Below are 16,981 nucleotides of genomic sequence, written 5' to 3'. Positions count from 1 at the left end.
GTCATTCTCAATCTCTAACAAAATGACAAAAGAGGGTTTTGACCACATGGTATTTATGGCTTTCCACCACTTTTTTTCTATTTTGAAAAAAAATAAAACAAGAATTCAGAATTATTTTCCTGCATTTAATTACTTTCCCATTACATGCCATACTAAGCTTTTCTAAAATATGTTTATATGTGTGTCATGCCAGTTGCAAATTATATTAATATTACTTTTCTCAAAAAAAAAAAAAAAAAAAAAAAAAAAAAGATTCTGTCAAAAAAATGTTTTCTTGGTTGTGTAGCCAGCAAGAAAACAATTCCATCGTATATTTTTTAAAACATTTTGTGAACACTACTTTTCTACTGATGTTACTGGAAGAATGTTTGTTCATAACTGTGAGAGAACCTTACCAAAGCATTCTCTGTTAGCTGAATGCATGCATGATTTGCAGAATAAAATCCACCTTGTCAGAATCATATATCAAATATGCATCTGCATCACAAACAGTAACTGATGCAAACAGATACTTTCTTTTGAATCTTTAAAATGTAAAAAAAAAAATTCTATAATAAGTTGTGTGTTTTACTTGGTAGAAATAGTGATAAATTTAGTATAATTCTTCTATACACAGTATAGAATACACAGTATTTCAGTCTTTGCATATCATATCTATTCATGAATATATAGCAGACATGCTTGTGTTCATGTGTGTGTATTAATCTGAGTTTTGTTAAGACCTCAAGGAATCTGGCATTGTGTCACAAAAGGTGTGTGCTCTGCGGCCTGTCTTCACACACGCACACACATCAGACCCCTTGGGCATTCTGGATTTGAACCAAAAAAAATGTGCAGAAGAAATAGATTAGAAGAAGTAAGGAAGGAGTTCAGGAATGCTGATAACACTGTAGTGGTTTACAGTAAATGAGCATGAGTTCCTGGACACAAATGCAATTTCTCACTAAGAACACACACACATATATATATATATATATATATATATATATCAGGAACATACAGTGTTTATTTCTGTTCTATTGTCATATTTCAGCAGGGTTTTATTAAGTGCTAATAGTTTATCTCAAAATAAAATGCATACATTCTCATCTCTATTATCTCTTCATGATTGATTTCAAACAAATATTCAAATACATAATTTGCCGTGTTGGTTCCTGTATGCCTGTAAACAAGTTTCTGCATATTTTCTCTGTCATTATCATATGACTGAACAGAATTACACTGATCCTTGATATAATGTTAGCGGATCTAATATCAGACTAAGCAGCAAGTGTGTGAACAGCCTCGTTGAGATCCGATGAGTTCTGCTGGAAGTGAAAACATAAAGAGGAAGAGCCATTAGAGCAAGGAGCTTTTCTAAAGGGATCATTTCACACCTAGAAACCATGCTGAACACTCAGAAACCAGAGTAAATGCACCATCACTGAGGTACATGCAAGAGAAAGCAAATATAAAGAAAGAAATGAATGGGAAAATAATATAAGAAGTGTTCCCACATCAGATGAAATAAAATATAAAGTGAAGCCCAAAATTCCACTATTGAAAATACTTCTAATTTAGCGTTTATTATTTGAATACACGTGATAATCATGTTGTTCAGCATGATTTGAGATGATGCAAAGATCTGTACAAAGAGCCACATCAATGTCACAAATGTACTTATATAGTTAGCTCTAGAAATATTGCGTATATCTTAAATATATCTTATTCCCTTTGTGTCAGTGTGTTTATGTGTTAAATGTTACAATATCCTAAAAGATTCTTGAGGTGCAGGCTTAAATATTTAACCATCACATACTCAGAGATATAGGCCATATGAGCCGTTCATCATCAGAGTTGAATATAATAAGCAAAATCAGTGTCAAAAAGTCTGTTCCAGTGTATTCACAGACCTGTCAATGCTCTGCGTCTGTCATGCACTGATATTTATATTAATACTGCTCTAATAAATCTATTAAATGAGAAGAATGATAAAAGAAATGACATCCAAACAACATAATTCATCACAATCTAAAAAGACACACCTTATAACCTTGATACAGTGGCACTACTTTTATTGTTTTCCTCCTTGGATGAATCACCTCTGCTCATATTATTCTCATTTGTATGATGTTGCATAAATTATCTTCTTGTAATGCAAATGTGAAATCTCACTTTTTTATCTGATTTTGTTTTTTTTTAAAGTTCTTAGGTTATTCTTTTGGGGAAATTATGTTCTATTTAGTCTAAAATGTACAAGATAGCATTTGAGATGTATTTGAGAAGAGACACGATCTGAAAGATTCAGCTCAATTGTGATTGCACATTCAAACGTCCTCTTAGTCCAAACACAGTAGACCCAGTGAAACTGCCAGATGTTACTCAAGATGTGATTAAAATCTATGACTTAGGGCCAAACGCCCAGATCAGTCTGAATCATTCAGAAGGGATCAGGACACACACACACACACACACACACACATTGTAATGGTAAAATTACTGGTGGTAGAGGCGTGACCTGTAATATTTATTGGTCAGATCTAATCCTAGTTTCAGGCTACCCTGTGACTGTCGTAACTGAAGGACACTGAGTATGAAAACACACTGACATACCTGCAAGATACAATTGTCTCATATTTCCTTCTTGGGATTTTGTCTGCTCATAAATGCTGTAACAGAAGAGCAGAAATGCGACACAATGGTAATTTGTGTCACACACAGGGGGAAGTTGTGGCCTAGTGGTTAGAGAGTTTGACTCCTAACCCTAGGGTTGTGGGTTCGAGTCTCGAGCCTGCAATAACACGACTGAGGTGCCCTTGAGCAAGGCACCTAACCCCCAACTGCTCCCCGAGTGTCACAGCATAAATGGCTGCCCACTGCTCCGGGTGTGTGTGTGTGTGTGTGTGCACGCACTTTGGATGGGTTAAATGCAGAGCACGAATTCTGAGTATGGGTCACCATACTTGGCTGAATGTCACTTTCACTCACTCACTATATATATATATATTATTCATTATTCAATTAGTGGAACATTTAGGATAATTGATAAAGAAAAATTATTATGGTTTAGAGAATATATTATAAGAACCTCAAAACATTTTACTGTGTACTTTTTCTAGTTTTTAAAAGTGTTAATATGCTAAAATTAGCCATTTTTTTCTATTTTGGTCTACTTATTTTAAAATCAAGGACTTTTTCCTTTGCACTTTTTCGTAGGCATTAAACAATATATGAACATTACACAGATACATGTGATGTAATTAAAAAACTGGCATGCCAAGCATTTTACAAAACTATTCAAAAAACATAGATTTGCCCAAAAATGATGGAAAATATTATTTATTTTTTTACAAAATATTTTATCAGAGACCATGTTTCTTAAACCAAACTGGTATAAAAAGATTAATTCAACTTTAATTGACTGATAACCTATCAATTTGTTTCTTGAAAAGAGAGAAATACTATCATATATTTATACTGTTACAAAATTCGCTTGATAAAGGCCATGAATAAAACGTTACATCAGGAAATGTGATTGTTTTAACTAAAGAAGTTTCCTTTTCCAAATCACTCCAAATCTAACTTATCAGCTTGTGATTTCTTAACATCACCTTTGAAATAAATTGTATAAATAGTCATAAAAATGAATGTAGATTTTAAAGCAGCACACAAACACACTGTTCTCCTGCCTCATGTAAAGTTTGTGCTATTGTGTGTGTTAGATTTCTATCAGCGGAGCTGGGGAGGAATAATATCTGCAAAGCTTTTGTGAAGGTCTGTGGGATTCTCACTGGGAACTGGCATAAATAAGAAACAATCCCTCATTACACCAAATGAAAGAGAGAGGCAGAGAGCGTGTGTGATAGGCATCTGCCTCTCTCTCCCTTTCATTCTTTCCCTGGATGGGTTAAGATGTTCCCGTGGGATTGTGAGGTTTCTGTGCTTTCCAGGATTTGTTACCACATGGGAACAGCAATAGAAACGAAACATGTCGAGACCCTGCATGCAAACGCTAGCACACATGCTTATTGTAAATAACCTTGGAAACATGTCCAAACCATCACCCTGCTAGCCTTCAACGCCTCCTGTAACATTCACATGTGCTCCCTACAAACACACACACATACTGCATCCTTCAAATCTACCCACACACAGAAAATGATCCCCTCACTACCTCCTACCACTCAGATGAAATCTGCAAGTGCTTTTGTTCTAACTTTAGAGAGCACACACACCTCTCACATGCGCAACACAAAATATCTCACCCAGTTTCACTCTACAAGTCCTGTCTTGTTAAAGAGAATGCAAGACACATAGAAGAGAGAGAGAGAGAGAGAGAGAGAGAGTGAACGGCAGAGAGTGAAAAGAAATGTAAAGAAAATTTGCTCATTAAAACTAAATTTAGTTGTAGAGCTCGGACAACTGAAATCCTTAATTTTGTTACATTTGTAAAAATGAAAAATAAAATAAGATGTATTTAATTTTAACTGGAGCCTAGAAGAACAGAGAAAATTGTAAAAAAAAAAAAAAAAATTATGCCTTATTTTGTTATACTACATTGCCATTTATATCAAATTTGAAATAATATTAGAACAATTATCTACTACAAATAAAAGATACCAATCAAAATCAACAACTTATTTCTAAGCCATGAAAGTTTATGTCAAATATAAAGCATGGGTATTATACGTAACAAAAACTTAAACCATAAAAAAACTTTTTTTGTTATAAAAGTCAAGCTTAATAATATAAATCAACCATTAATAAAATATTATTTTCTATTAATAATCCTTTTGTTAATGAATAAAAGTAAAATAACATTAACAGAAATAGTGTTATTTAATATAATACAAAAATATAAACAGCGTATATATAACATTTCTCATTTTCATTTAACTTTATGAGTTAAAAATCTAAAACTGAAATAATAAAAACGAAATAGACATAAAAAACGAAATTTAAAATTAAAAAAGAAAATCAGTCAAACAATTAAACAATAAAAAAAAGTTAGCTAACAATTATTTAATTTCAAGATAAATCAATTAATAAATAAATTTAAATAAAAAACATTTTAAAAAAAGGTTCTGTACTTGGCCCTCTGCTGTTTACAATGTACATTAATGACTTACCAAATTGCTGTCCAGGCGTTGGCTGTCAGATGTATGCTGATGACACTGTCATCCATGTGTCCACTACAACACCCAGCCTGGCAGGTGAGCACCTGACTCAGGCATTACATAACATCTCTAAATGGCTTGAGGTGTCTCATTTAACTCTTAATGCTAAAAAAAACTGTTTCCATGTGCTTCTCCATAAGAAATAGGCCTACAAGGGATGTATTTGAGGTGCAGATTAAAAATGAAGTAATTAAAACAGTGACTAAAGTCAAGTATCTATTATTCTAGATAAGAATTTAAAATTTGACAGTCACATTGAGTACAGAAGGTCAGACCAAATCTTAATTGTTTTTGTGTTATTAGAAGAGATTTGTCATGTCAAACTGCAAAACTTTACATGCATGCAATGATTTTTTCACATTTATCATATTGTGTCACATCATGGTCCCAAGTCTCTCCAAATAAGTTAAAGCCTATTATTTCAATATATAAACAGGCAATAAAAGTTATGGACCAGAAACCCATGAGATGGCATCATTGTAATATTCTAAGAAAGCATAATCTTCTTAGTTTTGATAGTTTCATTGATTTTAAATGTTTTTAAATGTCTAATGAATCATGTTTCACCACTGTTTTCTGAACTGGTCAGTAGGCGTCAGAACTCTCATAGGGCAAACACACGAGCCACTATTAGTGGTGACTGTCTTGTTCCAAAGTATAAGACCTCCTTTGGCCAATCTGCTTTCTCTGGAAAGGGGCCAAAACTTTGGAATGCCTTACCAACTAATTTAAAACTAGAGACCAATGGTAATGCCTTTAACAGAGTTATGTTATCTTTGCTTTGTAGCTTCTGTATAAATGTTTTTTTTTTCCTCTTAATTAGTATCATTATTATTAGTTTTATTGTAACATTGTTATTTTTATTTATTATTATTAGCATTGTTTTGTTTTTGTTTTCTTAGAAAAATCTCCTGTGGACTGGTGTTGAAAATTAGCATGCGTGCTAAAACACTTAAACAAGTGCATATGGTTTGTCCAATGTAACTGTGATGTCCATGTTAAATAAAAAGTTTAATAATAATAATAATAATAATAAAAGCATTATTACAAAATGGCAAACAAACAAATAAAACAAATGCTGATGTTTTGTATTAAGCATAATAGTTTGTTAGCCATTTTTACAGTTCTGTCAGATTTTACATATGAAATGAAATTTCCTTCATTTTTATACACAGTGGAGTCCAACTGAAAATTCTTGTATGTCACCTTTTAAGGCATAAATAATATAATTATATGTAATATAATATAATTATAATCATACATATATAATATGTAATTTATTTCAAATTATTAGCATAACCATTTGAGTGAAATTTAATATGAAAAAATGTATAACCAGAATTTTGTAATAATTGATATTTACTCCTTTTGCTTTGACATCACATGATCAGTGATACAGATTTGCTCATTTTATGAGTAGTGCAAAGGCCAAAGTATTTCTTCTTCATTTTATGTTTCGTTGCTTCTTTTTTATCCAAATCCCCCCAAAAAATCGATTTTCAGTCCCAGATATTCAGTGTGAAACAGATGTTTTAACTGTTTCTTTTCGTCCATGATAATCAGTGTCTTCCTGTGTATTACTGTATTTAATCCCAAGGAATAATGGGTTAGGAAGAGGATTATAATCTAGTGAATCTCCGTGGATTAACCTGAGAAGGTGAGTCATGGAGTGACAGAATGCAGAATGCACCTGCTCAGACACCTGCTGAAGAACAGGAGAGACTCGGCTAAGACAAATGTCTCATGTCATTATGGCTTTAGTACACTGTAAAGCACGCCTGGAAATGAAAGGATGAGGCAAAGAAGGGAAAGGGGCAAACATGTAAAGCGGAGGAGGTAGAAGTAAAAGGTTCTGGTTTGTGCCCACAGTAACACAACAGGTTCAGCCTGAACCAAATGCTAACAAAGGCTGAGATTACAAGGTGCTGAAAAAATGAAGGAAGAGACAAACAAACAGAAAGAAAATGAAACAGGGTCTTTTGTTCCGATGTGATGGCTTTTGAAAAGTCAGGGCTCATTGTGGAAAGCTCCTATTCCCCTGTGCCATGCTTGTCTCTCTATTTGTCCATCTGGATTAACCTCTCTTCACCACACAGAGAAGACTGTTAACACCAAGTCTGCACAAACAAACCATTATTGCATTAACACTGACCTAGACAAGTGACAACTCACTCGCAAAGTCATCAAACACACACACACAACAACACACACACACACACACACACACACACACACACACACACACACACAGACACATACACACACACAAACACACACACACATACACGCTTAGTTAGCTTTCCACAGTTAGGACATCCCATAAATGTCCATTACAGACCTAAACCCTCCCCCCTTAAAAAAAACTTCTTTTTTTTTACAACTTAGTGTAAAAATAATTAATGTACTTAATTTACTTTTATAAATCATCATAGACATATCATAAATATGCACAAAAACACACTTTTACATGCACAAATGACCTGTAATCATAATGTCACATATTTACTAATTTCATCAGTAAACTATTGTGCAGAATCCTAAATATTTCTTGTTCATTTTATGTTTCATTGCTTTTTTTTTTTAAATATCCAAACTGTGTATTTATTTTCATTTACTGTATAAAATCAATCCCGGATTTTCAGTGTGGAGGTGTTCACTGTATACCTAAAGCTTTAGATGTTTTTAGCTGTTTCTTTTCATACATATTAAAGAATGTCTTCCAGTGTCTATTACTGTATTTAATTCCAAGGAATAATGGGTTAGGAAGAGGATTATAATCTAGTGAAACTAGTGAATTAAGCATCGAAGGTGAGTCCCATTCTATCACATTTTAGAAATCATCAGAAATGATATATCAACTGAAAACTTAAAATCTCAAAATTCATCAAACGTTGCATTACCATGTAAATGGTACATCAATATAATTTTACAAAATGTGTTCAGTCATGAATTATAAAAATGTAAGTTTGTATAATGCACATTCAAGTCTATCTTCAAAAACGTGAGTGGCAGTTAAGGGGTTAAGGTCTTTAATGGACATCTATGGGATGTCCTATCTGTGGATAGCAAACGTGTGTGTATTTGATGATCTATTTATCTATTCCACACACACACAAATATATATGCAAAGAATTATGATTCCCCAACTGTATCTCTTTTTATTTTAAATTTGTCATTTAGCCAGGGATAAATTCTATGAACTGCTGCACTTCAACATTATCTTTGTGTGTCCATCACCTAATTATTTTATAGGCATTTTATTTTATAGGTTTTTCAAAACCTTTACATTCTTGTCATGAGAACATTTTAATTAGTGTTTCTAAGGCAAATGTTATGACAAATGAAAGAGGTATGGTTACACCCTGTTATCCTCTAATGACCTAATCCTCTTTAATAATTCTGATTAAACAAGTCACAGCCGCGCTATGCTTCATTTCTCCCTCGTGGCTGCACTCACATTTGGACTGAGATGTCATTGTCATTGTTGTCTCTTGGAACAATGTTTAAATACCTCTAAATGCATACCAAGGCAAGTCTAAACCTGTGGAGGTTTTAGGAAAAGCCTGCCTTACCACAACCCTCTAACGAACCTTCATTCCATCGCAAAAATTCAGGTACCGCCAGAAACTTGCTTCCGGAGTAAAATGGCAAGGCCAAAAATAGAGTGAGAAGTTAGCTTCTATTTCATCACTGCTGCATAAAAGCATTACAGTGAAACATTATATATAAAACTTATAGACTGATTCTTCATCTCAGTAGAGATTGCCTGCCAAGTTTTGTTTAATGTGGGTGTGGAAATAGAGGTGTGTCAGACAGAGACTTAAAGGAATAGGTCACCCAAAATGCAAATTTGCTAAAAATGTACTCATCCTCAGGCTATTCAAAATGTAGATGAGTTTGTTTCTTCATTGGAACAGATTTGGAAAAATTTAACATTACTTCAGATGCTAATCAATGGACCCTTTGCAGTGAATGGGTGCCGTCAGAATGAGAGTCCAAACAACTGATAACAACATCAAAAACCACGACGCCAGTCCATAAATGAACCTCTTGTGCAGTGGAAAATGGCTTGTTTTTAATAAACAATCCCTCATTAAGAATAACTAACTTCAAACCATTGTTTCCGGATAAAATATGAGTCCTCTATCTATAGTATTGTTTTTTCCAGTGAGAAAGCGGTCTGAATCGGGTGAAAAATATTCACTGATCAAGCAACGTTTACAAGCAAAAACAGTTCTAAACAAATATGTCAGTGGATTTTGATGTGAGAGGATAACAGCGGATGGACATTTGCACTATAGGAAGTGTTATTATGGATTATGCACTGTATTTTGACCAGTATTTTGACCAAATGTATTTTGAACACCTTACTGATGGATGGATTTATTTCTTACAAACATGCAACTTTTCACAAGATGTTAATTGATGTACTGGGGTTGTGTGGATTATTGTTTCTTAATATGTTTTTATCAGCATTTTGAACTCTCATTATGATGGCACCCATTTACGTAATACAGAGGATCCATTGGTGACCAAGTGATGTACTGCTAAATTTATCCAAATATGTTCAGATGAAGATACAAACTCATCTGTGTCTTGGATGGTCTGGTGGTGAGTAAATTTAAGCAAATATTTTGCATTTTTGGGTGAAATATTTATTGATGTCTCCTGAATCATAAAGTATAACAGTATGTTTAACAGAAATGCAGAAAATAAAGAAACTTATTATAAGAAAATCATTTTGAATTATTAAATATCTTTATGAAGCAGGAACAAATTAAGGTTGAAATTGATTCATTATTAACTCTTGAATTATTAATAAATAATTAACTATTGCTTGAGCTTTATTCAGTTATTCATAGCTATTCGGTTGTAAATTTGACTGAAACTGGAATCATATCACCCAGCATAACATGATGAAAACACTACTTTTTAAGTTGCTGTCTTGCTGAATTTCAAATGAGAGAGGCTGTGAAGAAAGACTAAAGTGCCATTAAAGAATGAGCCTGCAGGTAGCATGAATAGAGTTTTAGAAACGCCTGACTTATTAGAGGGAGGAAATGCAGACAACTGGTCTGTCAGCTAGTCTGAATAACCCCCTGAGTGTACACACACACACAGAGAGAGAGAGAGAGAGAGAGAGAGAGAGAGAGAGTATAAAGACATAAGAAGTATCATAAGGTCATGGAAGCATTAGAAGAATCATAAGACACTGTACCCTTAAAAATTTGTCTTGTTTAGTGAAATTCAAGTTATGTTTTGTTTATGTTATGTTTCCTATGCTGCTTGATGCTTATCTGCAATATGCTGTTGAAATTCTCACTGATAATACGTTTCTGAGAAATTCAATTGCAACTATCAGGAAAACTTTTTACATTATGCATAATGAAATATTAAAGTGGGTGAGAGAAAGCTTCACGCAGTAATAACATTAAGATTGGCAATTGCATGTAGTCTAGCAGTAGCGACTAATAAAGGATGATGAAGTACCAGCCAGTCAAAAGGAAAATATTTTACTCAAATATTTTACTCAAATATTACTCAAACACTTTCAAAACTCTTTCAGGAGACTTATTGGGTTCACAAACCAAGGCACTTTAAAACAGAAGGCTGCTGTCACATACTGCAAACTAGTTCTGTATAATTTAGAGAGCTTTTGACATACTCATATGTAAAGTATGCTTTTATTTCTGAGGTGTTATCTGAATGTGCTTCATATAACCTATAGAACAAACAACAGAAAAATGTTGTGGTTATAAGAAATGTTTCAACGAATTATTTTTCAGAGAATATACACTTGCAGCATGAGGCAAAACCATAATTGAAGAGGTGTGAGCCATTGTTCCAGCACATATTTGACTGTTTTGTTTGAAATATACAGTAAATGTTTTTAAATGAATATGTTTTTATTCTTACAGAAAAGCATTTTTGAGTGGAGGTTTGAGTGGCTTTTGTCAAGTGTAGTTTAGTCTAAGTTGTCTAGTCTAGCCTAGTTTATACTATAATATTGCCATTGTATACTACAAATATTGTTGCCTCAAAATACTTATGATGCTCCTCATTTGTAAATTGTTTTGAATAATAAAAAAAAAAATGAGTACATAAATTAATGTGAATATTCAGGCAGTACATCTCACAGTGTGTTTAATAAAATAATTCATGAGTCAACAATAATTATAAAGGCTTAAGCCAAAAATTACAGTAGTAACATGTTTATAGGTAGAATAATAGAGTTTCAGGAACTGAAAAGATGGATCATTTTGGGGTATTTCCTAAATACATCAAAAGGTAAAGAGGAATTGTACTTTAAACAATTGTCCTGGGAGATATTTTACATTTTAGTCAAATTTTATTCCATTTCTCTAAAATTCTGCTTTGCATATTTAAAGACTGTTTTGAGGAATGATTTCTTGCGGCACAGATTTTTTTTTCACAGTGTCAGGCATAAGTAATTTTCTGTATGAAAAAACAAAAAACTGCTGTACATGAAAAATCATACAAAACTCAGCCTGCTATGTCTTCACTTTAACTGTTAAACCCTCAAAAACATATAAGGAAAAGCTTCTCTGATATTGTTTTCTCCCTAGAAAAGTTTAAATTGAAGGAAACTTTATAGTAAGTTACACCATTCCATCATGAATGCTGTTCCCTTTCTGAGGACAGGCTGAAGGGAAAGAATGTTCCTTTTTTTCTGGGTGTCAGTGCATGGGTGTATTTCACCAAGGGTCAGAGATAGAAGCATTATTAAACATTCATAATTAGTGTTGGAAACATCACGGCAGGAAAGCCTGATGCACTGCAACCGTCCGATGCATCTACAGGCTATAGTGACATTACTCCAATGTTTTGTAAAACTGCTTGTCAGAGATGTTTTCTGTTTTTTTTTTTTTTTTTTTGCAAAATGTTATTAAGATTATTGTTAGATAAAATGTCTTCATGTTTATTTCCAATCCATTTGATATTCAGACTAATCGATTAAATGTTTCTGGATATTTGGCACACTAGTCTGGAGTTAGAAATAATCCTGCTACTTACAGTGGATGATCTAAAGATTTGTTTTCCACAGGCCTGCCACACCCAATGACATCTGAGCATGCATGCAGTGATGACACATGTCTAATAACATCTGTAACTATTACGACATGGGTGTACCTCTTCACTACAAAAAAACAAAAACAAAATGACTATAAATTATTTTATCCTTAACGAAATGGTGAAAGGTCAGAGATTTGTTTTATGTCACACCAAAACCCATTTACATTTACTCATTGTCTGCAGTGTTTTATCAGTCACTGGCAGGTGAAAAAATAATAATAATTGGAATACTCCTGTTAAGCCAAGTGGAATTAGTGGCCCCTAAAACAACAGGAATGGTTTGTGCGTCATTTCATTTCAATGTCATAATAATTGTTCTCAGCCCGTTAGAGCCTCATAGCTCTGGGATATGACAATGGAAAATTGCAAAATATCACTGTTGGAACATTGTATAACTTAAGTCACAACTGCTTTCAGGCAGAATCTAGTGGTCTCGTGGTCTTGGTCTCATATAAACATCTTTCGGGATATGTAGGTCATTATTTTTTATTTACTAAATAATTTCCAATTACAGATGGTTGGCACAAAATCCTCACCATTTCACAAGACCTCTATGGCTTTTAACTACTTGGCTTCTGTACTGTAAAATCAGCATTTCAGTTCATTGGAATATAAGGCCTGGTTTCATGGAATGACAGGTCTTAGTCTGGATTCTGTGGGTCTGGTATAAGGATCTAACTGAGCATTCAAATCTGGTTCCCCAAAGGTGAAACTTTATTAAAAAATATATATTGATATATGATATCTGATGCTCTCTTGTGGTGATGCCCAGATGTGGTATGAGTTTGGTTTAGTTGTAGGTCTTGAAAAAGTCTTAAGGCCAACCTTGCTTTTGTAGAGATAACAACTCTCACATAAAGCTGTGTACCCAAAAATATGAGTATTATGCCAAGCTGTGTGGTACACAGCAGTCAAACCATGATCAGGAGTTGAAACAAATATTAATAAGGTGCACTGGTGCCACCTGCTGTCCAAAAAGTATTTTATAACTTTCATGAAAGTTAGCCCACTTTACAAGCTGAAAATAGTACGCATGATATTATAAATGTCACGTGTTGTTTCCAAAATTAAACAATTATATAAAATTAACCTTGTATTAAGTAACAGCGCGTTTCTGTGGAGTTGGTAGCAATTTTACTGGCATTAGGGTGGATGGAAGGAAATAATCAGAACCAATGTGTTATTATATCCTCAGACAGTTTATCAGCATTATTAAGTATTCAATCTGGGAAAGCTTCATGTAGACAAGACCTCATTTATCAAACACTCCACTTGCTTCTCACACTTCATAATAAGGTAAAGCTGTCTCCTTCCTTTGGGTTCCTCCGACAACGGAAGTTCGAAATGTTTGGTTGTCACGTGATTCGTGTCGACTTCAAATAGTTCCAAGAAGTGCGTTAGCGGCCATTCAAACTGATAAGAGTAGAGTGATAGAACTGCGATTTCTGGTAATAAGGAGTCAATAAATGCATTTATTTTATATATTTATACAACACACCAACATGTGTATGTATCATGAGTATGTAGTTACAGTGATGTTGTTTGTAAAATATCAAATCAGGTAATTTTTGAGGATTAGTGTTCAATTACCGTTATTTTAAAAACAACTTATTTCAGGCTAACGTTAAGTTGTATAAACACGGGTTGCTGTTGCCTTTTTACGTTACATATTGTTCTTTTTTTCACTGAGCTCACGTTAACTAATGTCATATTGATGACTTTCAGGTAGTACAGAGACAGGCTGGTGACAGGTGATTTTCAGCTCGCACCGCACTTTTGGTCAATTAACTGTTAGCAGCAGTAATTAGCATGTTAAAGAAATGTAAAATGAAGCTTAATGTTTATAATTCTTATAATTACATATAGTAATATAATTATGTATTATAGATAATATATCTATTATATCTAGTCTAATTCTTACAATACTTATTCATGCACACAATATATTCAGGTTTAAAACAACTTAAGCATACTCGTATATAAACATGTACACTGCCATTCATAAGTAATGATGCTGAAAATTCAGCTTTACATCACAGGAGTATATTACATTTTAAAATAGAAAACAGTTATTTTAAACTGTAATTATATATTACAAGATTACTTTGTATTTTTATTCAAATAAATGCAATTAACTATTTACAGCAATTCATGAATACATTTCTAATAAATTTAATAGCATGCCAAGCATTTTGTATGTGTCCTTTCTTTCATGTTGTCCTTGCATAGTATCCACCATGCTGTGCTGCATGGGGATGCTCCACTCGGTCAGAGAAAGGTGTGCGAATGTATGGCTTCCCAGCTGACATAGAGAGGAGAAAATAATGGTTGGCTCAAGTCAACAGGAGCAATTTAAATATAAATAAAAATTACAACAACAAAAAATTGTTAGGTAATTATACTTAAATTTATTTGCACTTTTTACATGGAAAATGATTTACTAGAAATAAGGACCAAGCAAAGCCATGCAAAACCCAGGGAGCTGAGATTCATGGTGAGACATTGCAGGGATTCATCAGTGTTACCTATAACTGTGCATTTAACCACCATGTGATATGTACCGTATGTGGGTAGACAAAAAAAAGTTGTGTGTGGAAACTAAACTCAAGTCACTTTGCAGGCAAACCAATTTGTCATGACCAAAAAATTAAAGAGTAGGCAGAGACCAGATGCTATTCCCACAATCTTTGTACATCGTCCTGTGGTCAAAAAGAGGAGGGCCCTGCTCCACGATGCACCCCTAGACCTGTAAACATACAGCAAATGACTGCTGATTACAGCTATATCATTTCAGGTGATACATATATAATAAGTACAAACTCGTACTAGTTTGAAGTAATATTTCTCATTTTGAGGTGAAGTGATATTTTCAATATTTAAAATTAGCAATACCATGTATTGTGCCTCTATCAGTTACAAAGGTTGAGGAAAAAAAGAATGAGGACACTCAGGGAAGGGAAAGTGATAGTGAAGAAATAGAGGACATGGCTAGAGAGGAGAGACAGGGACAGATGACACTACCCACTCAGCCAGCAGCAAGTCAGTCAGCAGCCAGTCAGCATTCCAGTTAACCATCAGCCAGTTACCTGGGTCTATTAAAAAAATTAAAGAGACAAGAAAAAATATTTTAAAAAATGCAAAGGCAGCACTAAGAAAAATAAAGAATGAAAATGCAGCTCTCAAAAAAAAAAAAGGTCCCCTCAGCACTCCTGACCTGCATCATCACTGATGCTCCATCACAGAACAGACCAGTGGCACCACTAATCCTCCACCTACCAGCACCCACAGAATGTTACAGTATGTTACTTTTATACACTAACAAGTTTAAGTATATAATACAGTAGTATTATATAATATAGACAGGTTATATAATATAGACAGGTAATAGTCAATGAATCACAATGACTAAAAACACTCAACTGAATTCACTCTAAATTTATATCAATAGGGTGAATTTTATTATTAAGGAATTTAATTATTTAATACGTGTAATAAGGAACAACTTTATAACCTCATTTCCCTTTCATAGGTCACTTCGATGCTGCCGCGACGTCACCGTATGGGAACACCTCTCGGTGTGACGAATGTCTGAAGCCCTATACCATCCCGCCAATCCTATTGGCCAAATAGCGCTTGGCACCGCCCTACGCATGCGTACGCATCGTATACCTGAGTGCCACGCGCTATTTCGCTCAGATTTCATTTCCGTCAGGAAAGCAAATCATCTGTGCCCTAAGGAAACCATCTCGCATTCTCAGCGGTTTTTTCTTCGAGGAGTGTTCAACTCCTCTTCGTGGACGCGATGAGTCAACGAAAGGTAAGAGCCGTATAATGGGTTTATCACGGGGAGGCACTCATGAGAGGTTCGTTTAGCAGCCTCTCTACATGTTCTCTCTGTGATAGCCTGTGGCTACAGTTCTGCGCTCTGGAGTGTATTTTCTATAGGTCGCCTCGCGTCTAACCTCCACCGTTACGCTTCTGCGGTTGCCGAGGCGCCGCACAAGGTGGTGGTTTGGGGCGATGTATGCGGCTTGGACTATGAATACAGTAATGCGCTGGAGTTTTTTCCACTTTGCTCGCTCTCCCCCACTCGAGTGTGTTAATCAGCAGATTTGCTTTTACAAACTATGTTTGTCCACCGCGGCTTCGGACTCAGAGTAGGCTCTGGCCGGCACATGCGGTTCTCTCCCTCCGAGCCGACAGGAGAAACGCGCCTCCCAGGAGCAGCTACCCTTCTTCACGGACCTCCACCAAGAGGTTTTGAGGTCCTGGAAGCAGCCTTAATCAGCGCACGTCACGAACGCCGCGGGTTTCGCCACCATTGCTGACATGGCGGACTGCTGTTATACAGCGATGCCGCTGGTGGACGAACTCTCCAGCCGAACGGATCGCGCCGAACTCGGCCGCGGCCTAAAGTCTCGTCGAAGGCGTGTCGAGTCGCATCTAATCTCGGCAAATTTACTTCACTTTATGGCGGTTCTTAACGAGAAAGATTTTACAACCGGAGGCTGTGAAAAAGCTGCGGGGGGCAACAGATTTGGCGCTAAGTGCTGGCAAACATACTGCCCGAACAGTGAACCATTCTATGACGGGGATGTTAACGGTCGAGCGCCACCTTGGCTAATCTCACCGACATTACAAAAACCTGAGTTGGACGGCAAAAGCCTCTCGTCCTCTATCGCCTTACAGCAGTTCCTATACTTTGGCTGTTCGTCAGGGACTGTGCCCTC

The sequence above is a fragment of the Carassius carassius genome, chromosome 31, assembly GCF_963082965.1.
Source record: "Carassius carassius chromosome 31, fCarCar2.1, whole genome shotgun sequence".
Lineage (NCBI taxonomy): Eukaryota > Metazoa > Chordata > Actinopteri > Cypriniformes > Cyprinidae > Carassius > Carassius carassius.
This window is presented reverse-complemented; position numbering follows the sequence as displayed.